This window comes from Microtus ochrogaster, chromosome 6, assembly GCF_000317375.1.
Source record: "Microtus ochrogaster isolate Prairie Vole_2 chromosome 6, MicOch1.0, whole genome shotgun sequence".
In the NCBI taxonomy this organism is placed as follows: domain Eukaryota; kingdom Metazoa; phylum Chordata; class Mammalia; order Rodentia; family Cricetidae; genus Microtus; species Microtus ochrogaster.
Window position 1 is genome coordinate 28,271,270 of NC_022013.1, and position 15,621 is coordinate 28,286,890.

Sequence of the window (15,621 nt, forward strand, 5' to 3'; positions counted from 1 at the left end):
GCACACACACGTACACACACGTACACACACGCACACATACACACACATACACACACATGCACACATACACACACATACACACATGCACACACACGCACACACACACACACGGGGTGTGAGAGAGAGACTAAATTTAAACAAAAAAACATTAAAAATGTCAAAGATAATGGGTTAACCATGAATAATAGAATGATCATATACTACAACACTAAATTTCAAAACCCAGCTTGATGGAGGAAGGTCATTGGTTAATTAAATAAAGAAGCTGCTTGCCCTGATAGGTTAAAAGATAGGTGGGAGGAGTAAACAGAGCAGAACGCTGGGAGGAAGAGGAAGTGAGGTAAGACGCCTCGGAGAGAGACACGATGCTCCACTCTTGCAGAGGCGAGAGCTCTGCTATCTGAGGCACACGCGATGAAGCTCCGACCTAGGATGGACGTAGGCTAGAATCTTCCCGGTAAGCGCACCTTGGGGTGCTATACACAGATGATTAGAAATGGGCTAATTAATATGTGAAAATTAGCCTAGAAGAGAATGGGCCAAGCAGTGTTTAAATGAATACAGTTTGTGTGATGTTATTTCGGGGCATAAGCTAGCCATGCAGGTGGCCGGGGTGCTGGGGACGCAACCCCGCCGCTCCTATTTCAACACCAGCTCTTCAGCAGCAGTTGGAAAAGCAGCTTATCCCAAAGATTACAGGCAACATGTAAAGTACCTTTCTGAACCAACACACACATGGTTTTTGAGATGCAGAGAAATTAGAAACTGTAGGTTAACCTGCTACTGTTGAGCCATGAACTTCAGAGCAGGTTTTATGAGAAGCCAGGTTTAGGGTGAGTTGGTAACTAAGGATTCCACATAAAACTCTCTCTCTTCTCTGTATAAGGCTTCCTGTAGAAAAGCTCCTGAAAGCCAAAGGTGGGGTGGCATAGGGCAAAGGTGACGGGATGGGGCAGCTGTGGTCCTTAAGGGTGATCACAGACAGCCCTCTAGCGTGAAGACAAGAGGAGAGCCAAACCGCTGTTCCCTGACCCTGGGAGAAACATCTGGACAAGGCAGTTTGGGTAAATGCTGGGAAGGGAATTTTACTCTGTTTAATTTTATTTAAACCTTAATGTAAGCCACACCTTTGCTTTGGCTTTGAAAGCATATCTAGGGTTTGCAACACCACAGAGTTGTCCTGAGGTGAGTTCACATGGAGAAGAGGCTGATGGCTTACTGTGCAAGGAGGGAGGTTGGGCGCAGCAGGACTCCCAGAAGCCTGCGCTAGGTTCAGCCATCTCTATATCTGGGAGAAGGGCTACTGTGCTTATAACTACCACTTGATTTAAATTTCTAGCCTTAATATTTATTTTAAAATAATTTATTTAAAAACAGCTTAAAAAAAAAAAAGGAAAAGAGCAAACAAAGCCCTGGATTTCATTTGGAATACAAAATCTACTTCTGGTTTCAATTCTTATTTCTGTCTGCAAACTTCATTCGCCATGGTCATGCTAAGTTTGGATTGTAAGTCAAGCTATTGTAATCGCTCAGTTAATGAATGGAGCAATGGAGCAGGACTTTACCTTTAACCCACAATCTTTGAAAATTTTAAGAGGACAACCCTTGGAGCCTCTTAGAGGTACAAGTGATGGTGGATCTCCAACACAAGTGTTTGTGCCCATGGTCTGTTCTGGCTTCCTTAGAGCAACTGCCCACTGGTTGGATTGGAAAAGAGCTCTTCTTTTTTTTCCGTTTATTTATTTATTAAAGATTTCTGTCTCTTCCCTGCCACCGCCTCCCATTTCCCTCCCCTCCCCCAAGCAAATCCCCCTCCCTCGTCAGCCCAAAGAGCAATCAGGGTTCCCTGCCCTCTGGGAAGTCCAAGGACCACCCACCCACCTCCATCCAGGTCTAGTAAGGTGAGCATCCAAACTGCCTAGGCTCCCACAAAGCCAGTACGTGCAGTAGGAAAAGAGCTCTTCTGAATGAAGATGTGAATCTCCTGCTCATGCCTTCATGCCTGCCGTCTATTGCCATGCCTCCTACCACCATATGCTATTATGCTTCTTGAAATAGAAGCAAGAATAACTTATCTCTTCCTTAAGTCAATCTGGGTGGTGATGGTCTATCACAGCAACAGAAAAGTAAGTGCTACCTTTACTGGGAAGGTTTCTCTGGCTATACTAGTCGCCTGCTCCAAAGCCAGTGCCTTGTGCCATGACCTTGTTACTTGCTATCTTATAGTATAGTCAGATATTTTCTATATATAAAACCTGTTTACCCCTTTATGATTATAAATTCCGTAATTAGATTCATTGTTATAAGCCCACTATTTGTACCACAGTGCCTTACTTGATGGATGTGTATGCTATCTGTCTTTATGTAAATACTTATTCATATTGGAAATAAGTGCATTTGACCCACCTGCTTCAATCAGGACACTTAGCACTAGTCAACACATATTACTCTTCCTTATCAGCATCCCCAGTCTCCTTTGTTTCAATCGCCCATAGCAAACCCTGTTCTGAGCACATGACATCTTTAGCCCTCCTTGTTATTTAGCCTCTCTGGGTCTGTAAACTATATTTTCTGGGATTTTGAGCTAGTATTTTTCTCCTTCTCCTGTTCCTATTGCTCTTAGGTTTGGTCTTTTCATAGTGCTTCTTTAACTTCTTAAGCAGAATTTTAAATTTTTCAACATGTAAGTCCCTCACCTAGCCAGTTAATTTTATACTCAGTACTTTATTACTTTTATTTCATTATAAATGGAATTGATGTTTTAATTTAATTTTTATCTTATTTGTTGCTACTGTATAGAAATGAACCTGTCATATATATGTTTACTTGATCTTCTGAGTCTCCCTGTTTCCTAGTTCTAATAGCCTCCTTTTGTGGAGTCTTTATGATTTTGTACATATGATATATATTAATTTGAACAGAGATGACTGCATAATTTCTGTTCTGATTTGAATAGCTCATATTTGTTCTTCTTGCTTGAATCTTAGTCTGGGATTTTAGTAGTACGTTGAAAGGAGGAGGTAAGAGTGAGGTCCATAGGCACTAGGCATGCATACAATGCCCATACACGCATGCAGGCAAAACACATACATCAAATGAGTAAATATAATTTTTTTAAGATAAAAAGAGGATCTGGGAAAATTTCTTAGATTAAGTGCTTGCTGTATAAGCATGGGGACCAGATTTTGGGTCCTCAGAACCCATATAAAAATCTGGATGTGGAGGTCTATGCTTCTAACTCCCACACTAGTATTGCATTTCAAGGAGGTGGTAAGAGTGAGCATCCTTGTCTTGATACTCAACACAGGAGAAGAATCTTTTAAGAGATTTCCTTGGAAAATGATCTGTTTATTTCTTCCTTTGGAACAATACAAAGATCTCTGTGGTGGTTAACATTGGACTGAGAAGTAGATAGAAGACTCATAAACTACTTCTGCTCAATAGAGTGTTTCCAAAAATGATCGTCTTAATAAATGATTCCACCACCAGATACAAAATTTGAATTTTGTTGCAACAGGGAAGAACTGTAGGGTGTCAGACCTGAGTGCAGTAATTAGCTCATTTTGAGCCATGCATTTGAAAGGCATAACTTTCCTTGGCACTTTCCTCTCTCTCTGCTCCCTGTGTGCCATATAGATGGGTGTTTCTCCACACATCCTTACTGCCATGCTGTTTAACCTCATCCAAGCGGTCTCCCATCCATGGGAAGATTGCTCTACAACCATGAAATGAATCCCTTATCTCTTAAACTGCTAATGTCAAAGAGTTCATCACAGAAAGGCAAAGGAATGAACACAATCCCTGTTTCATATTTTGCCCTGTTAATGCCCCGTTAAGTTCTAGAATTTCTAAAAGGTGATTTATTTGAGTTTTTCTGCTCTCTCTTGGACTACTTTTGTCAGAGATTATTTTTTATTATTTAGTTGATTTTGTTGAATTTTCTTAGTGTGTTCTTCTCCAGCCTGGTGAATGTCTTAGAGATAATTTTGAATAATTTGTAAATCAATTCATAAATTTCTCCTTTTTCTCTGGTGACTCATTTTATTCCATTGGCAGCGATATGCTTTTCTAGGCTTTGGGCTTCTTTCTAGCTTTTTATTGGTGTTTCTGCATTTGTACACCATTTCATCTGGTCTGGTATTTACAGATTAGGCATTTTTTTTTTATCTTTTACTTACTAGTATAACTAGGGAAAGTTCTCCCTGCCCCACCTCTACCCCCAGCAGGCCTAGCTAATGATTTGAAGGTAAAAGAGTAGAAGAAACTAACTTCAGATAGGCTTGCTGCACAGATTCTGCAGGCCTGGAAACTGGGTCCAGGGTGTGCATCTGGCATTGGGTTCTGATAGGAGTGGGCCTACTCTCTGTGTTTGTATGTAAATATTGGAATCCGCATAAGCATGCCTGCAGCCTGAGTTCATAAAAGCTCATCTGATTAACATGAGCCTGCCATCTGGGATGATGGGCACCATCTGGCACTAGAGTCCACTGGGGGCAGGCCTGGAGTCCAAACCTGCAAGATGGCACCTGGAACCCAATTCTATAGGAGGTAGCTTGTTACTAGACTGTCCTACCATGTAGGTACTTGTGGGCTATCTTGGTTCTGAAGCCTGGATCTATGTGTCTGTCTTTCTTTTTTCCTTCCTTCTTTCCTTCCTTCCTTCTTTCCTTCCTTCCTTCCTTCCTTCCTTCCTTCCTTCCTTCCTTCCTTCCTTCCTTCCTTCCTCCTTCCTTTTTTCCTTCCTTCTTTTTTTTTCTTGTCAAAGTTAAGAGCAAAGTTCTGTTAGTTTCCGGCTATTCAACCCAAAATAATCACACAAAACTATATTATTTGCAATACTATTTTGCTAATAGTTTAAGCATATTTCTGGCTAACTCTTATATACTATACTAGCCCATCTCCATTAATCTGTGTATCGCCATGTGCCAGTGACTTACCAGGCAAAGTTCCACCTGAGCATCCATCTCTGGTGGGGCTAAATGTCATCTTCTGTCTCTGGTTTCTTCCTCCCAGCATTCAGTTTAGTTTTCTCCACCTATCTCTGTTCTGTCCTGCTATATGTCCAAAGCAGTTTCTTTATTAATCAATGGTAATCGCAGCATACAGAGGGAAATCCCACCTCAAAGTTCTCTTACAATTAAGTCTGGAGAGATGGCTAAGTTAGTTAAGAGCACATACTGCTCTTTCAGTACCCACATCATGAGGCTGACAACCATCCCTAATTCTAACTCCAGAGGGCCTGATGCATCCCTCTGGCCTCTTTGGGCACAACACCAACATGCACAAACCCATACACATACACATAGTAAAAATAAAAAAGAATGGGAGGTAATATCAAATTTATGAAAACATTGCTTAACATGCATGATGCCTCAACTGAAGCTGGAATTAATGCTTTTTAATATAGCTTTTAATCATATAAAATTAATTGTATCTAGTATTTCTCTGATGGAAGACATATAAAAGAAAGTGCATGAATTGATATAAATTTCAAAGCAGTAAAATACTGGATATACAAAATACCAAGAGAAAGAAAATCCTGAAAAAGATTAGGAATTGATGTGCTGAATTGATTAATTGTGACTGGAAACAATAAGAAGTAAAGTGAAAAAAAATGGAGGGCATGCCTGGTGGTAATTAGATGTAGAGCTTTATACATCGGCAGACCTAATGCATCAGAAGAGGGTTGGTGATCATTGCCTTTTCTAAGTCTAAGTCACCCCATTTCTCACTGGGAAGATATCTAGGAATATCCAAAGAGAAATATTTAGTTCATAATCATAGTCATTATAAACAAATGGAACCAATTGCATAACTGTAAATTCAATAGGAGAAGAGACCAAGTACTATGTAAGAGAGACTGTGAGAGAAGTTGAAAAGACAAAGTTAAAGTTAGTGGGCAAATGACATGTGTACCAATGTAAAATTTTAAGAATTTAGAATATGGTCATAGGATTAATTCTCAAACTGCAATAGAAGCAAGGAGGACCACAGAGTAAAAAATAAGCATTCATGAGCATTCCTCCACCTACTTGGTCATCCCATGGGGAAGGAGCATGTCAAATACTTTGAGGATTCATCACCTCTCTTTGGTTGTTTACACTATTTTTTTCCTAAAGTAAGATTTTTTTCCCTCAGGTTCCAAAACCTTTGTATCTTATTGTTGCTATTTATATTTACTGCCCCTGTTGTTGAATGGCTGAACCATTTAAAGACACAAAGCAGGAACGAAGTGAAGGAGGTTAAAAGGCAAGAGACATGAAATACTGAGCTGAGCAGGGCAAAGTTGATGCACGCCTGGTTAATATGGAATTATGACAATGAAATATTTATGACAGTCATTATAATTAAAAACAGCATATTATTTCAAGGCTCTAAGAAGCGAACTGAATTCCTCTGAACTTCCAAAGTTCAGTTCAGTTCAAGAAAAGGTCAAGTTTGATTTTGTTCTCTGAATTAGCTTTCAAGCCCTAATTACAACAATAGACATTCCTTTGCAAATTTGGATAAGGTTCATTTCCATGCCAGATCCAAGAATCAAATGTTCTTTCCATCTCTCTTTTCACTTTAAGTATTGACTTCAAAAAAGAAATAAGCAATTATGAAGGCGAACAAGCAGAGAAAACAGTTATATTTTTATTAACAGTTGCATGCTGTATATTGATTAAGGCAAATCATACTCCTAAAGTTTAGCCCCTTGTCTGTTACAGACACACAGTCTTCTCTGAGGATACAATTTCCTGTAAAATCATTCTGATTTCATGAAGATACAAAATGCAAGTAGCTCCCAGATGTACCATTTGCTCTTAGAAGGACATGTTTTGCAATGGGAAAGTCATGCTTCACCTTGCTCATCGACTGTGAAGATAATTGCCCTAGTTACTCCTCTTCACTGTCCCATTGAGGGTGACAGGAAGCTGAAGCCATAATAATGACATTACAAGACTTTTCACCTGTATTTCTAGTTCTTACTATAATTCACTCAAGAAAACAAGGGAAGCAGACCCTCCAATACAACAGAATGGAGGCACATATGAATTCACAGAGACTGAGGCAGCATGCACAGGACCTGCACAGGTCTGCACCTAGAGCTGAAAGAAGACGTTGACACATGCCCTGACCCCTAGCCCAGAAACTCTCTCTAATTGTTAACCATTTGCAAATGTTTTCTCAGAGGGAGTCTCACCAGGTAAATAAATTACTCTTAAGGGTAGACTGCATGCCCAGCTGTAGATAGCCAACAGAAAATACACTCAGTGATACCTTTGGAGGTTTTCTGACTCATAATATTGTATCAGGGCTTTTTATTAAAAAATAACTCTTTTTAAAACTTAATTTATGTTTTTAGTTTTCTTTTTTTATAGGTCTTTTCTGTATATTTTTCTGACTTCCAGTTCAGTGTTTTCATGGGACTCCCAAGTTGCATTTATATTTATTTCTTGTGCCCGTTCTGAGGCTCTTTTCCTTCTCTTTGTTCGTTTTATCCTATTCTAATAAGTTAGTTTTTGTTTATCATATTTTATTTTATTATGCAATTCTCCCTTAGAAGTCTACTTGTTTTCCAATGAAAGACAGAAAGTAGTTGGATCTGGATGGGAGGGGAGGTAGGGAGGAGCTGGAAAGAGTAGAAGAAGGGGAATCCATAATCAGGATATATTACATGAGAAAAAAATCTCTTTTCAATAAATGGGGCAAAATGAGTGAAAAAAATTTTGTGACTTCTCTTCTTGGCCTTCCGTCTGTCTTTGTTAGAGAGTAGCATATGGCAAAATGTTGCACTGTGACCCATGTTTGTTTACCTGTATCATTTAATGAACCCAAGGAGGAGGTGAATTAAAAAGATCTGTCAGAAAGCACGTGAACAGACTTAGTTTTAATGAGGAGCTATGCTCTGACAAGCTTTGTTAATCTTGCATGACTCCATGGAATATGTCTTAGGGACTCCTACTATTATATAAGGACCACTTCTGAACCTTCTCTCTTATCCTAAGTGCATAAAACCAAACCTTTCTGCTGAGCCCTTGAATGTGATATTGATCTTTATGATAGGGTTTATAGAATCAAAGCTGGGCTTTGGACAAGTCACACAGATGTAACAATTTCTCTTTAATCCAATCTTCCAGCAACTTTCTAGTTTTTAGCACTTCCATATTCTGTGTATCTTTTCCCCCAATTAGCTTCAACTTCTGAAACCCTGGTTCCTCATGGAAAGAATTTTCTAGGGGAAATTCTTTAGCTCTCTCAGTTTCTGTACCTGAGAGAGACAATACTTCATACTTCATCGTGCTGAACAAGCACCATGATGATGTCTATCACCCAGCAGGAATTTCCTAAGTGCTAACTGCTGCTACAGTTAATGACGTGAGAGATTTTCAAACATGCGGGTTGTCACTGCTATCACAATAAAAACTTCAGGCAGTGGCAGCCATTTCAGGTTAAGAAATTCTGAAAAAAAAAAAGGTGTTTCAATTACAAGACACCTACATTCGTTTAATGCAAACTCTCTTAGCTCATCGCTATTTATGTCTTACAAGGGTTGAAGAAGTGGCTCAGAAGTTAACCACACTTGCTGCACATGTAGAGGACCCAAGTTTCATTCCCAGCTCCCACATGGTGACTCAAAATTGTTTGCAACTCCAGTTTTAGGGGTCTGATTCTGCTTTCTGTGGACACTAAGCATCCATGTGCTGCACATACATGCATGCAAACAAAATAAGTATAGATAGAAAATGAAAATAAATAACTCTTTAATAAATGATTCCCATGGTTTAACTTAACTCTAAATGTTCTTGTTTCTTTATTAATTTCCCTTAGCCTCTTCAGTTGAAGTACCAGATCTTACCAGGGAAGCATAGATCTGTTAACCAGTGGCCACCCTACCAGAGTTCTTTAGTTTGACTATAAAAGTAAATAAAAGATAAAGGCTGGTTTTTTTTTTTTGTTTTCTCCAGTATATATATATACCTTCTATTTATCTAGTCATGATATTTCAGGCTTATTTTTCCAATGATACGGGGTTTTAAATATTTTTAACTTTAATTTGTGTGTGCATGTTCACTTGTATATCTCTTTCTTTCTCTCTCCTGTGTGTGTGTTTATGTGGCTAGTGTGTGTGTGTGTGTGTGTGTTTATTATTCATATGGGAGCACATACAGATGTCTTCTTCAACCAATCTCTGCCTTTGTTTTTGCAAAAGGGTTTCTCACTGGACCTGGAGTTCACTGAATTGGCTAGGTTAGCAGACCAAGAAGCACCAGGGACTTCCATGTGTGTATACCCCCAGTACTGGGACACCAGATGCATACCGCAGTGTTTGTGTGGGTTCTTGGGGTTAAACTCTGGTCCTTATGCTTCACGGGAACTGAGCTATCTCCCTGACACCATTTAAATCTTTTACAGTGGAAATGAACATTGATATTTATTGATTGTTTTTTCTTTGCAAGTTATTAATCTTGGCGCATCTGATGGATTATCTTAAGTCTTTAAACCAGTCCCCCAGTATAAGCATAACTTTTATTTTCTTTGTGACGGCGAAGAAATGGAGAAGGAAAGATAGATGTATGGTCTAAGATTACATGAGAAAAATAGGATTTAGAGCACTCTTAGATTTTATCTTGATTATGTTTTTCATTCTAATTCATTACCTTAATTTTATTTTCTTAGTTCACTTTGTCATTTACAGTAGTAAATAGTAAGTTTAAGGTGTCATAGTAGCATGAAAACTTGCTCCCATTCTCAATGGGAGACATGAGATGCATATTGTTCTCCCAGGGGATGTTGCAATGACCACAGTTAGCATTGTCATTTTGATGAAGTGGGGAGCAGAACGGGTTTTGAAGCATAAATGTTCATCAGTGCTATAGGATGGTACTATATATAGCTTTCCTCCCAAATCCATTTTCTTATATGTATCAAAGTTAAATACTTCTAAATTAAGTGCCATAGGGTTTTAGAATTAAATTAAGTTTTCAGGGGTGGTGTCCACTGATATAGGCCAGAGCTGTTGAAAGACATATACTGAATATAAAATAGATGATCAGGACCTTGGACACTAGTGTCCATAAGATTCTGACTCTATAGAGTTGTGCTACTGATATCATAAGCTTTAAGATTCCCACAAAGTATTACAGCAAATATCTTGATGAAATATTAAAATGTATGTAATTAATCTATCTGGTTAAAGTTGTATATCATTATGAGACTTCAAAACCAAAATGATTAGGTTCAAACCTAGATTCTATCTTCTGTGGCCTGGTATGAGACTCTAAAATTTTAATTTGGGGATAATGATTTGCTCATTTGTAATGTAGAAAACTCGATAATCCAGCTTCATAGAGTTGGAGAGCATTTTTAAAGTATATAATGTGCTACCCACTCCCTCTACTCTGTGCTGGGGTTTTGTACATTCTGTCATGGTCGCTATGAGTTCATAGGTGAATCGGTCCTGGTATGTCTGGAAAATGTTATTTCTTCTAGGCTGTGCATGACCTCTGGCTCTTACACTCTTTCTATCTTCTGCATAGATTCTTGAGGAAAGAGGTCATCTGGTTTATGACTGAGTGCTCAAGTCTCTAACTCTCTGCACATTGTCGGGTTGTGAGTTTCTGTCTTAATAGCCATCGAAGTCCTCAACACTTTTTGATTCTATTCCCGCTAGGGGAGGGAGAAGTCAGTTTTCTTCAATAGAGTGATACACGCTTTAGGAAGGGTGTCCTACTCGGAAAGGTTGGCCAACACCAATCAGACTCCATGTTTACGCTGTGATTTTTCTTTTCTTTCTTTTATTTTAAAGAGAGAAAGAGCACGAAGTAGGGTAGGTAGAGAGGTGGGGATCTGAGAGAACTTGTGGGTAGGAAAGAGTGTGATCAAGGTATGTTTATGAAATTCTCAAAAAATTAATAAAAGCATATATTTTTTAAAGTACCTGGCTTATAGTAAACTCCTGAGAAATAAACATGTAGTATGTGGTAATGAGAGTGACTGTTGTTTTTAAATCTTTTACTGAAAGCTATCAGATTTTTTATGTGCTTAATAACTACCAATTCATAATCTTCTACTGTTTTTCTTGTATAGCATTTTAAGGGGAGATGGGGAGAGACAAGTGAGAAGGGGAAGATGGGTACAGCTTGGGGGAATGGGATGGTTGGGATAATGGAAGGATGGATATGGGAACGGGGAAGTATATATCTTAATTAAGGGAGCCATTTTAGGGTTGGCAAGAGCCTTGACTCTAGAGGGGTTCCCAGGCATCCAGAGAGATGTCCCCAAGTAGGTCCTTGGGTAGCTGAGGAGAGAGAGCCTGAAATGGCCCGATCCTATAGCCATACTAATGAATATCTTGCATATCATCATAGAACCTTCATCTGGAGATGGATGAAGATAGAGACAGAGACCCACATTGGAGCAATGGACTGAGCTCCCAAGGTCCAAATGAGGAAGAGAAGGAGGGAGGACATGAGCAAGGAAGTCAAGACCTCGAGGGGGGCACCCACCCACTGAGACAGTGGGGCTGATCTATTGGGAGCTCACCAAGGCCAGCTGGACAGGGACTGAAAAAGCATGGGATAAAACCGAACTCTCTGAATATGGTGGACAATGAGGGCTGCTGAGAAGCCAAGGACAATGGCACTGGGTTTTGATCCTACTGCATGTACTGGCTTTGTGGGAGTCTAATCTGTTTGGATACTCACCTTCCTAGACCTAGATGGAGGGGGAGGACCTTGGACTGCCCACAAGGCAGGGAACCCTGACTGCTCTTCGGATTGGAGAGGGAGTCCGAGGGGAGTGAGGCGTGGGGAGTGGGGGAGGGGGAGGGAAAAGGGAGGTGGGGAGGAGGCAGAAATTTTTAATAAAAAAATAAATAAAATAAAATAAAAAATGATTTGAACATTTAATTTTAGTTTATATACATGAATGCTTTGTCCATATGCAATAATTTATACCTTTGCATGCCTGGTCCCTACAGAGACCAGAAAAGTGTGTCAGATCCCCTGGAACTAAGTTATATCTTGTTGGAAACAGATGTGGGTGCTGGAGACTGAACCCAGGTTTTCTGCAAGAGCCACAAGTGTCTAACTACTGAAACTCTTTCCCAGACCCTAGGCCCTATACTTTGTTACATGATTGCAGTTTGGATACCTAAGAATAGTAGTGGTAGTGTTAATATGTAAGTTATTATCTCTCTCTGAGCTGTATAATGAGGAGCATTCTTCCATTGCATAAGCACACTCATAAAATCTAGGTGGCTTCCCAAAGCTTTCCATTAACACCAAGCAGTATAGTCCTTAACCCTAAGAATTTGGTTTAATGAAAATAATATGTGAGACCATGTTATCCTGCTAGTTAAATATTTAAGTGATTTAAAAAATGTGCTATAAATGTTAGCAGGGGCTGAGAGAATATGAGCATCACTGTTTAGATGCTCAGAGTTATTTTTAAGAAAATTTAAGCTTTAAGAAAACCCCTAGTTATGAGAAAATATGTATTAATTCAAAATGTTAATGGCTTTCTGTTGGCCTGATGAAAAGAAGCCATAAACACACAGAAGTCAGAGCAAACTTTGTCACTTTTTAAAACAAAAGTCAAAGCAGTATGGCCATTGCAAAGACTGGTTTTTTTCATATGGCTTTATTGTCTTATTTGACATTTGATAATGATATAGGGTAACTTTAATGCACCATCAGAGCCTAAACTGGGGGATAAGGTTAGATTCTATGTCATTACACAATTATATTGTTTTACTTTCAACTCATGTGTAGAAGCAGTTATCAAAACCAATAGGAACTGTATGAAGTTATATAGACCAAATGATTAGAAAGTCTCAAATGTGTGGTTAAAACTAAATTTCAGTCATCAAAAGTCTTGCATTTTTATACCCATAAACAGATACTCTTTATATGAAAAGACATACCCATGGGTAAAAATATTATTAGCATTAAAACCAAATGGACTGTGGTTGGACAAATGTCTCAGTGGACAAAAGTGCTTGATTTTTAAGCATGATGACTTGAATGTGCGTTGCCAACATCCACATGGAAAGTTAGACATGGGCATATGTGCCTAAACACTCATATGTATGCACCACACACACACACACATACATACACACACACACACACACACACACACACACACACACACACACACAAATACATGCATTCCTCATTACCTTATATACTCACAAAAGTCAAACAACCGAATGAGACCTCCACCAATCTTTATGTCATCAGGGAAGCTTCTCCTGTCTTGCTTCATGTACTTTCTTGAGTCTGTGGAGAAAAATTAAAATAAAGAAGATCAAGAGGTAGGATGCATATCTCAATCATTCAATACATACAATAAGTTCATTAAGTGGAAAGATTGCTTCTCATTGGATGTAAGTCAAGAGCACAGTGATAGTGAGCAGAAGCTGACACTGCAGTAATTGTGGATATGAGATGGGATGCCAGCTCTGGGTTGAGAGCTGAGAGGGAGGCAGGGAACCAAAGCTAAGCTGATAGCAATTTGTAACTGATGTCACTGTATAGCATAGGAAGCAAAACTATAGAAAAGGGATTGAGAAATATTCTCTCCTGTATTGGAACAGCTAGGAAACCATTCTAAATCTGAGGCAGGAGGGCAGAGTTAACTGTGAGAAAAAATCAGTCTCAGAAACACATACACATGCTTAAAACTCTCAGTTCTCCTGTTTCTTAATTATGGGACTTTTGTGAAACAAAAACAAATCCAAACTCATTCAGGGCTTTAAAAAATATCTGACAAAAGAAGCAATGTGCGTGAACCCTGTGCACAAGGCACTTCAATAGAAAAGACAAAATAAAACAAAAGAAACAGGGCCCTTCCTTCCAAAAAAATGTAAAAATGCTGTCCAGTATAAACACACAGGAAAGAGTTCTTTATTCTGACCTCTGGGAATGAATCACATATAAGAGAGTCAACAGATATGCTCCCATAACCTAAGATAACAAAACAGATTTAGATACATTTTAAAATGAAAACTCAAGTGATTGATGAGGTTACATAGTGGCCTGAAAATAGAACTGCAAACTTGGACTGCATGTAAATAAGAAAACAAATAAAGCATTTGAAAAGAAAAAAATATCAAGCACAGTGAACTTTACAGCATACTGGTGAGGAAAGTTCTTCTGTATATGTGTTGTTTTTATTCATTAATGAATAAATAAACTCTCTTGGGACTGCACAGGGAAGAATAAAGGAAGGTGGGGAAAACTAAACTGAATGCTGGGAGAAAGGAGCCGGAGCCAAGGAGATGCCATGTAGCCACTGCCAGGGACAGAAGGGCTGGAACCTTGCTGGAAAGCCACAGCTACATGGCGATACACAGATTAATAAAATGGGTTAAATTAAGATGTAAGAGTTAGCCAATAAGAAGCTAAAACGAATAGACCAAGCAGTGATTTAATTAATATAGTTTCTGTGTGGTTACTTCAAGTCTGGGCAGCCAGAAATGAACAAGCAGGCTCCTAGTTGGACTTAAGGGCAGATTAAGCATAGCTTAAAATATTACTGAATTGAAAAAATATACAAGAGAGAGAATTACCTAGAACATGGCACAGGAAGGTCATGAAAATACAAGTGAAGCCTGATAATGACACGGAATGAGAAGTTTTTCCCATATGATTTAATAAAAAATATTTTCTATTCCTTTGACCTGAGAATCATCTCCCCCTTTTACACCCTTAATTTGTAGATTTGGTCTTCTCCTATTGTAACAAATGTACTGCCTCTTCTATTTATGTATTTTTAAAAAGCTATCATTTTCTTTTATTGAATCAAGAAAGCTTTAAAAATTAAGCAAATATTGATAATTATACAAGAAGATTTGCAATATATATATACATTTAAAAAGATTTTTATTATTTTCATATTTGTGTCTGTGTGTATGTCATATGGGAGTGTCCCTATGTAGGTCAGAAAAAAGCATATGATCCTCTAGGGCTGGAGTTACAGGTGTGTGAACCACCTGATGTGGGTGCTGGGAACTGAACTTAGGTCCTCTGGAATAACAGTAAGTGATCCTCACTGCAGAACTATCCCTCCAGACCCCTAAAGTTTTATTTTTATGAAATTATGTTATAAACTTACAAACTCAAATAAAAATCAAAGTCATATAGAATAATGATCAATGAAATTTACAAATATATACAATAAAAATAAACACAAAACATGAGTTTTTCACTCACATGGGCTCTTTTGTTTTAAATTGATCATAGATGTCTTAAAATTTATCAAATAAATATAAATATATTTGATAGCATAGAGAGCTATGAAGGTCAGAAACAACAGAACACATTTGAAATAAATGCATGAAAATTTAAAAGGATAATATATTATGATACAAGAATTGGTAACCATTCAGCAATAATTAAAGAGGTACTTTCTCATATTTATAAAATACTGCTTTGATGGAGGAAGGTCATTGGTTAATTATAATAAAGAAACTGCTTGGTCTCATAGGTTAAAACATAGGTGGGAGGAGTAAACAGAACAAAATGCTGGGAGGAAGAGGAAGTGAGCTCAGACTGACAGCTCTGCTCTCTGGAGCAGAGACACCATGCTCCCCTCTCCTGGGAAGATGTGATAGCTCTGCTCTCTGAGGCA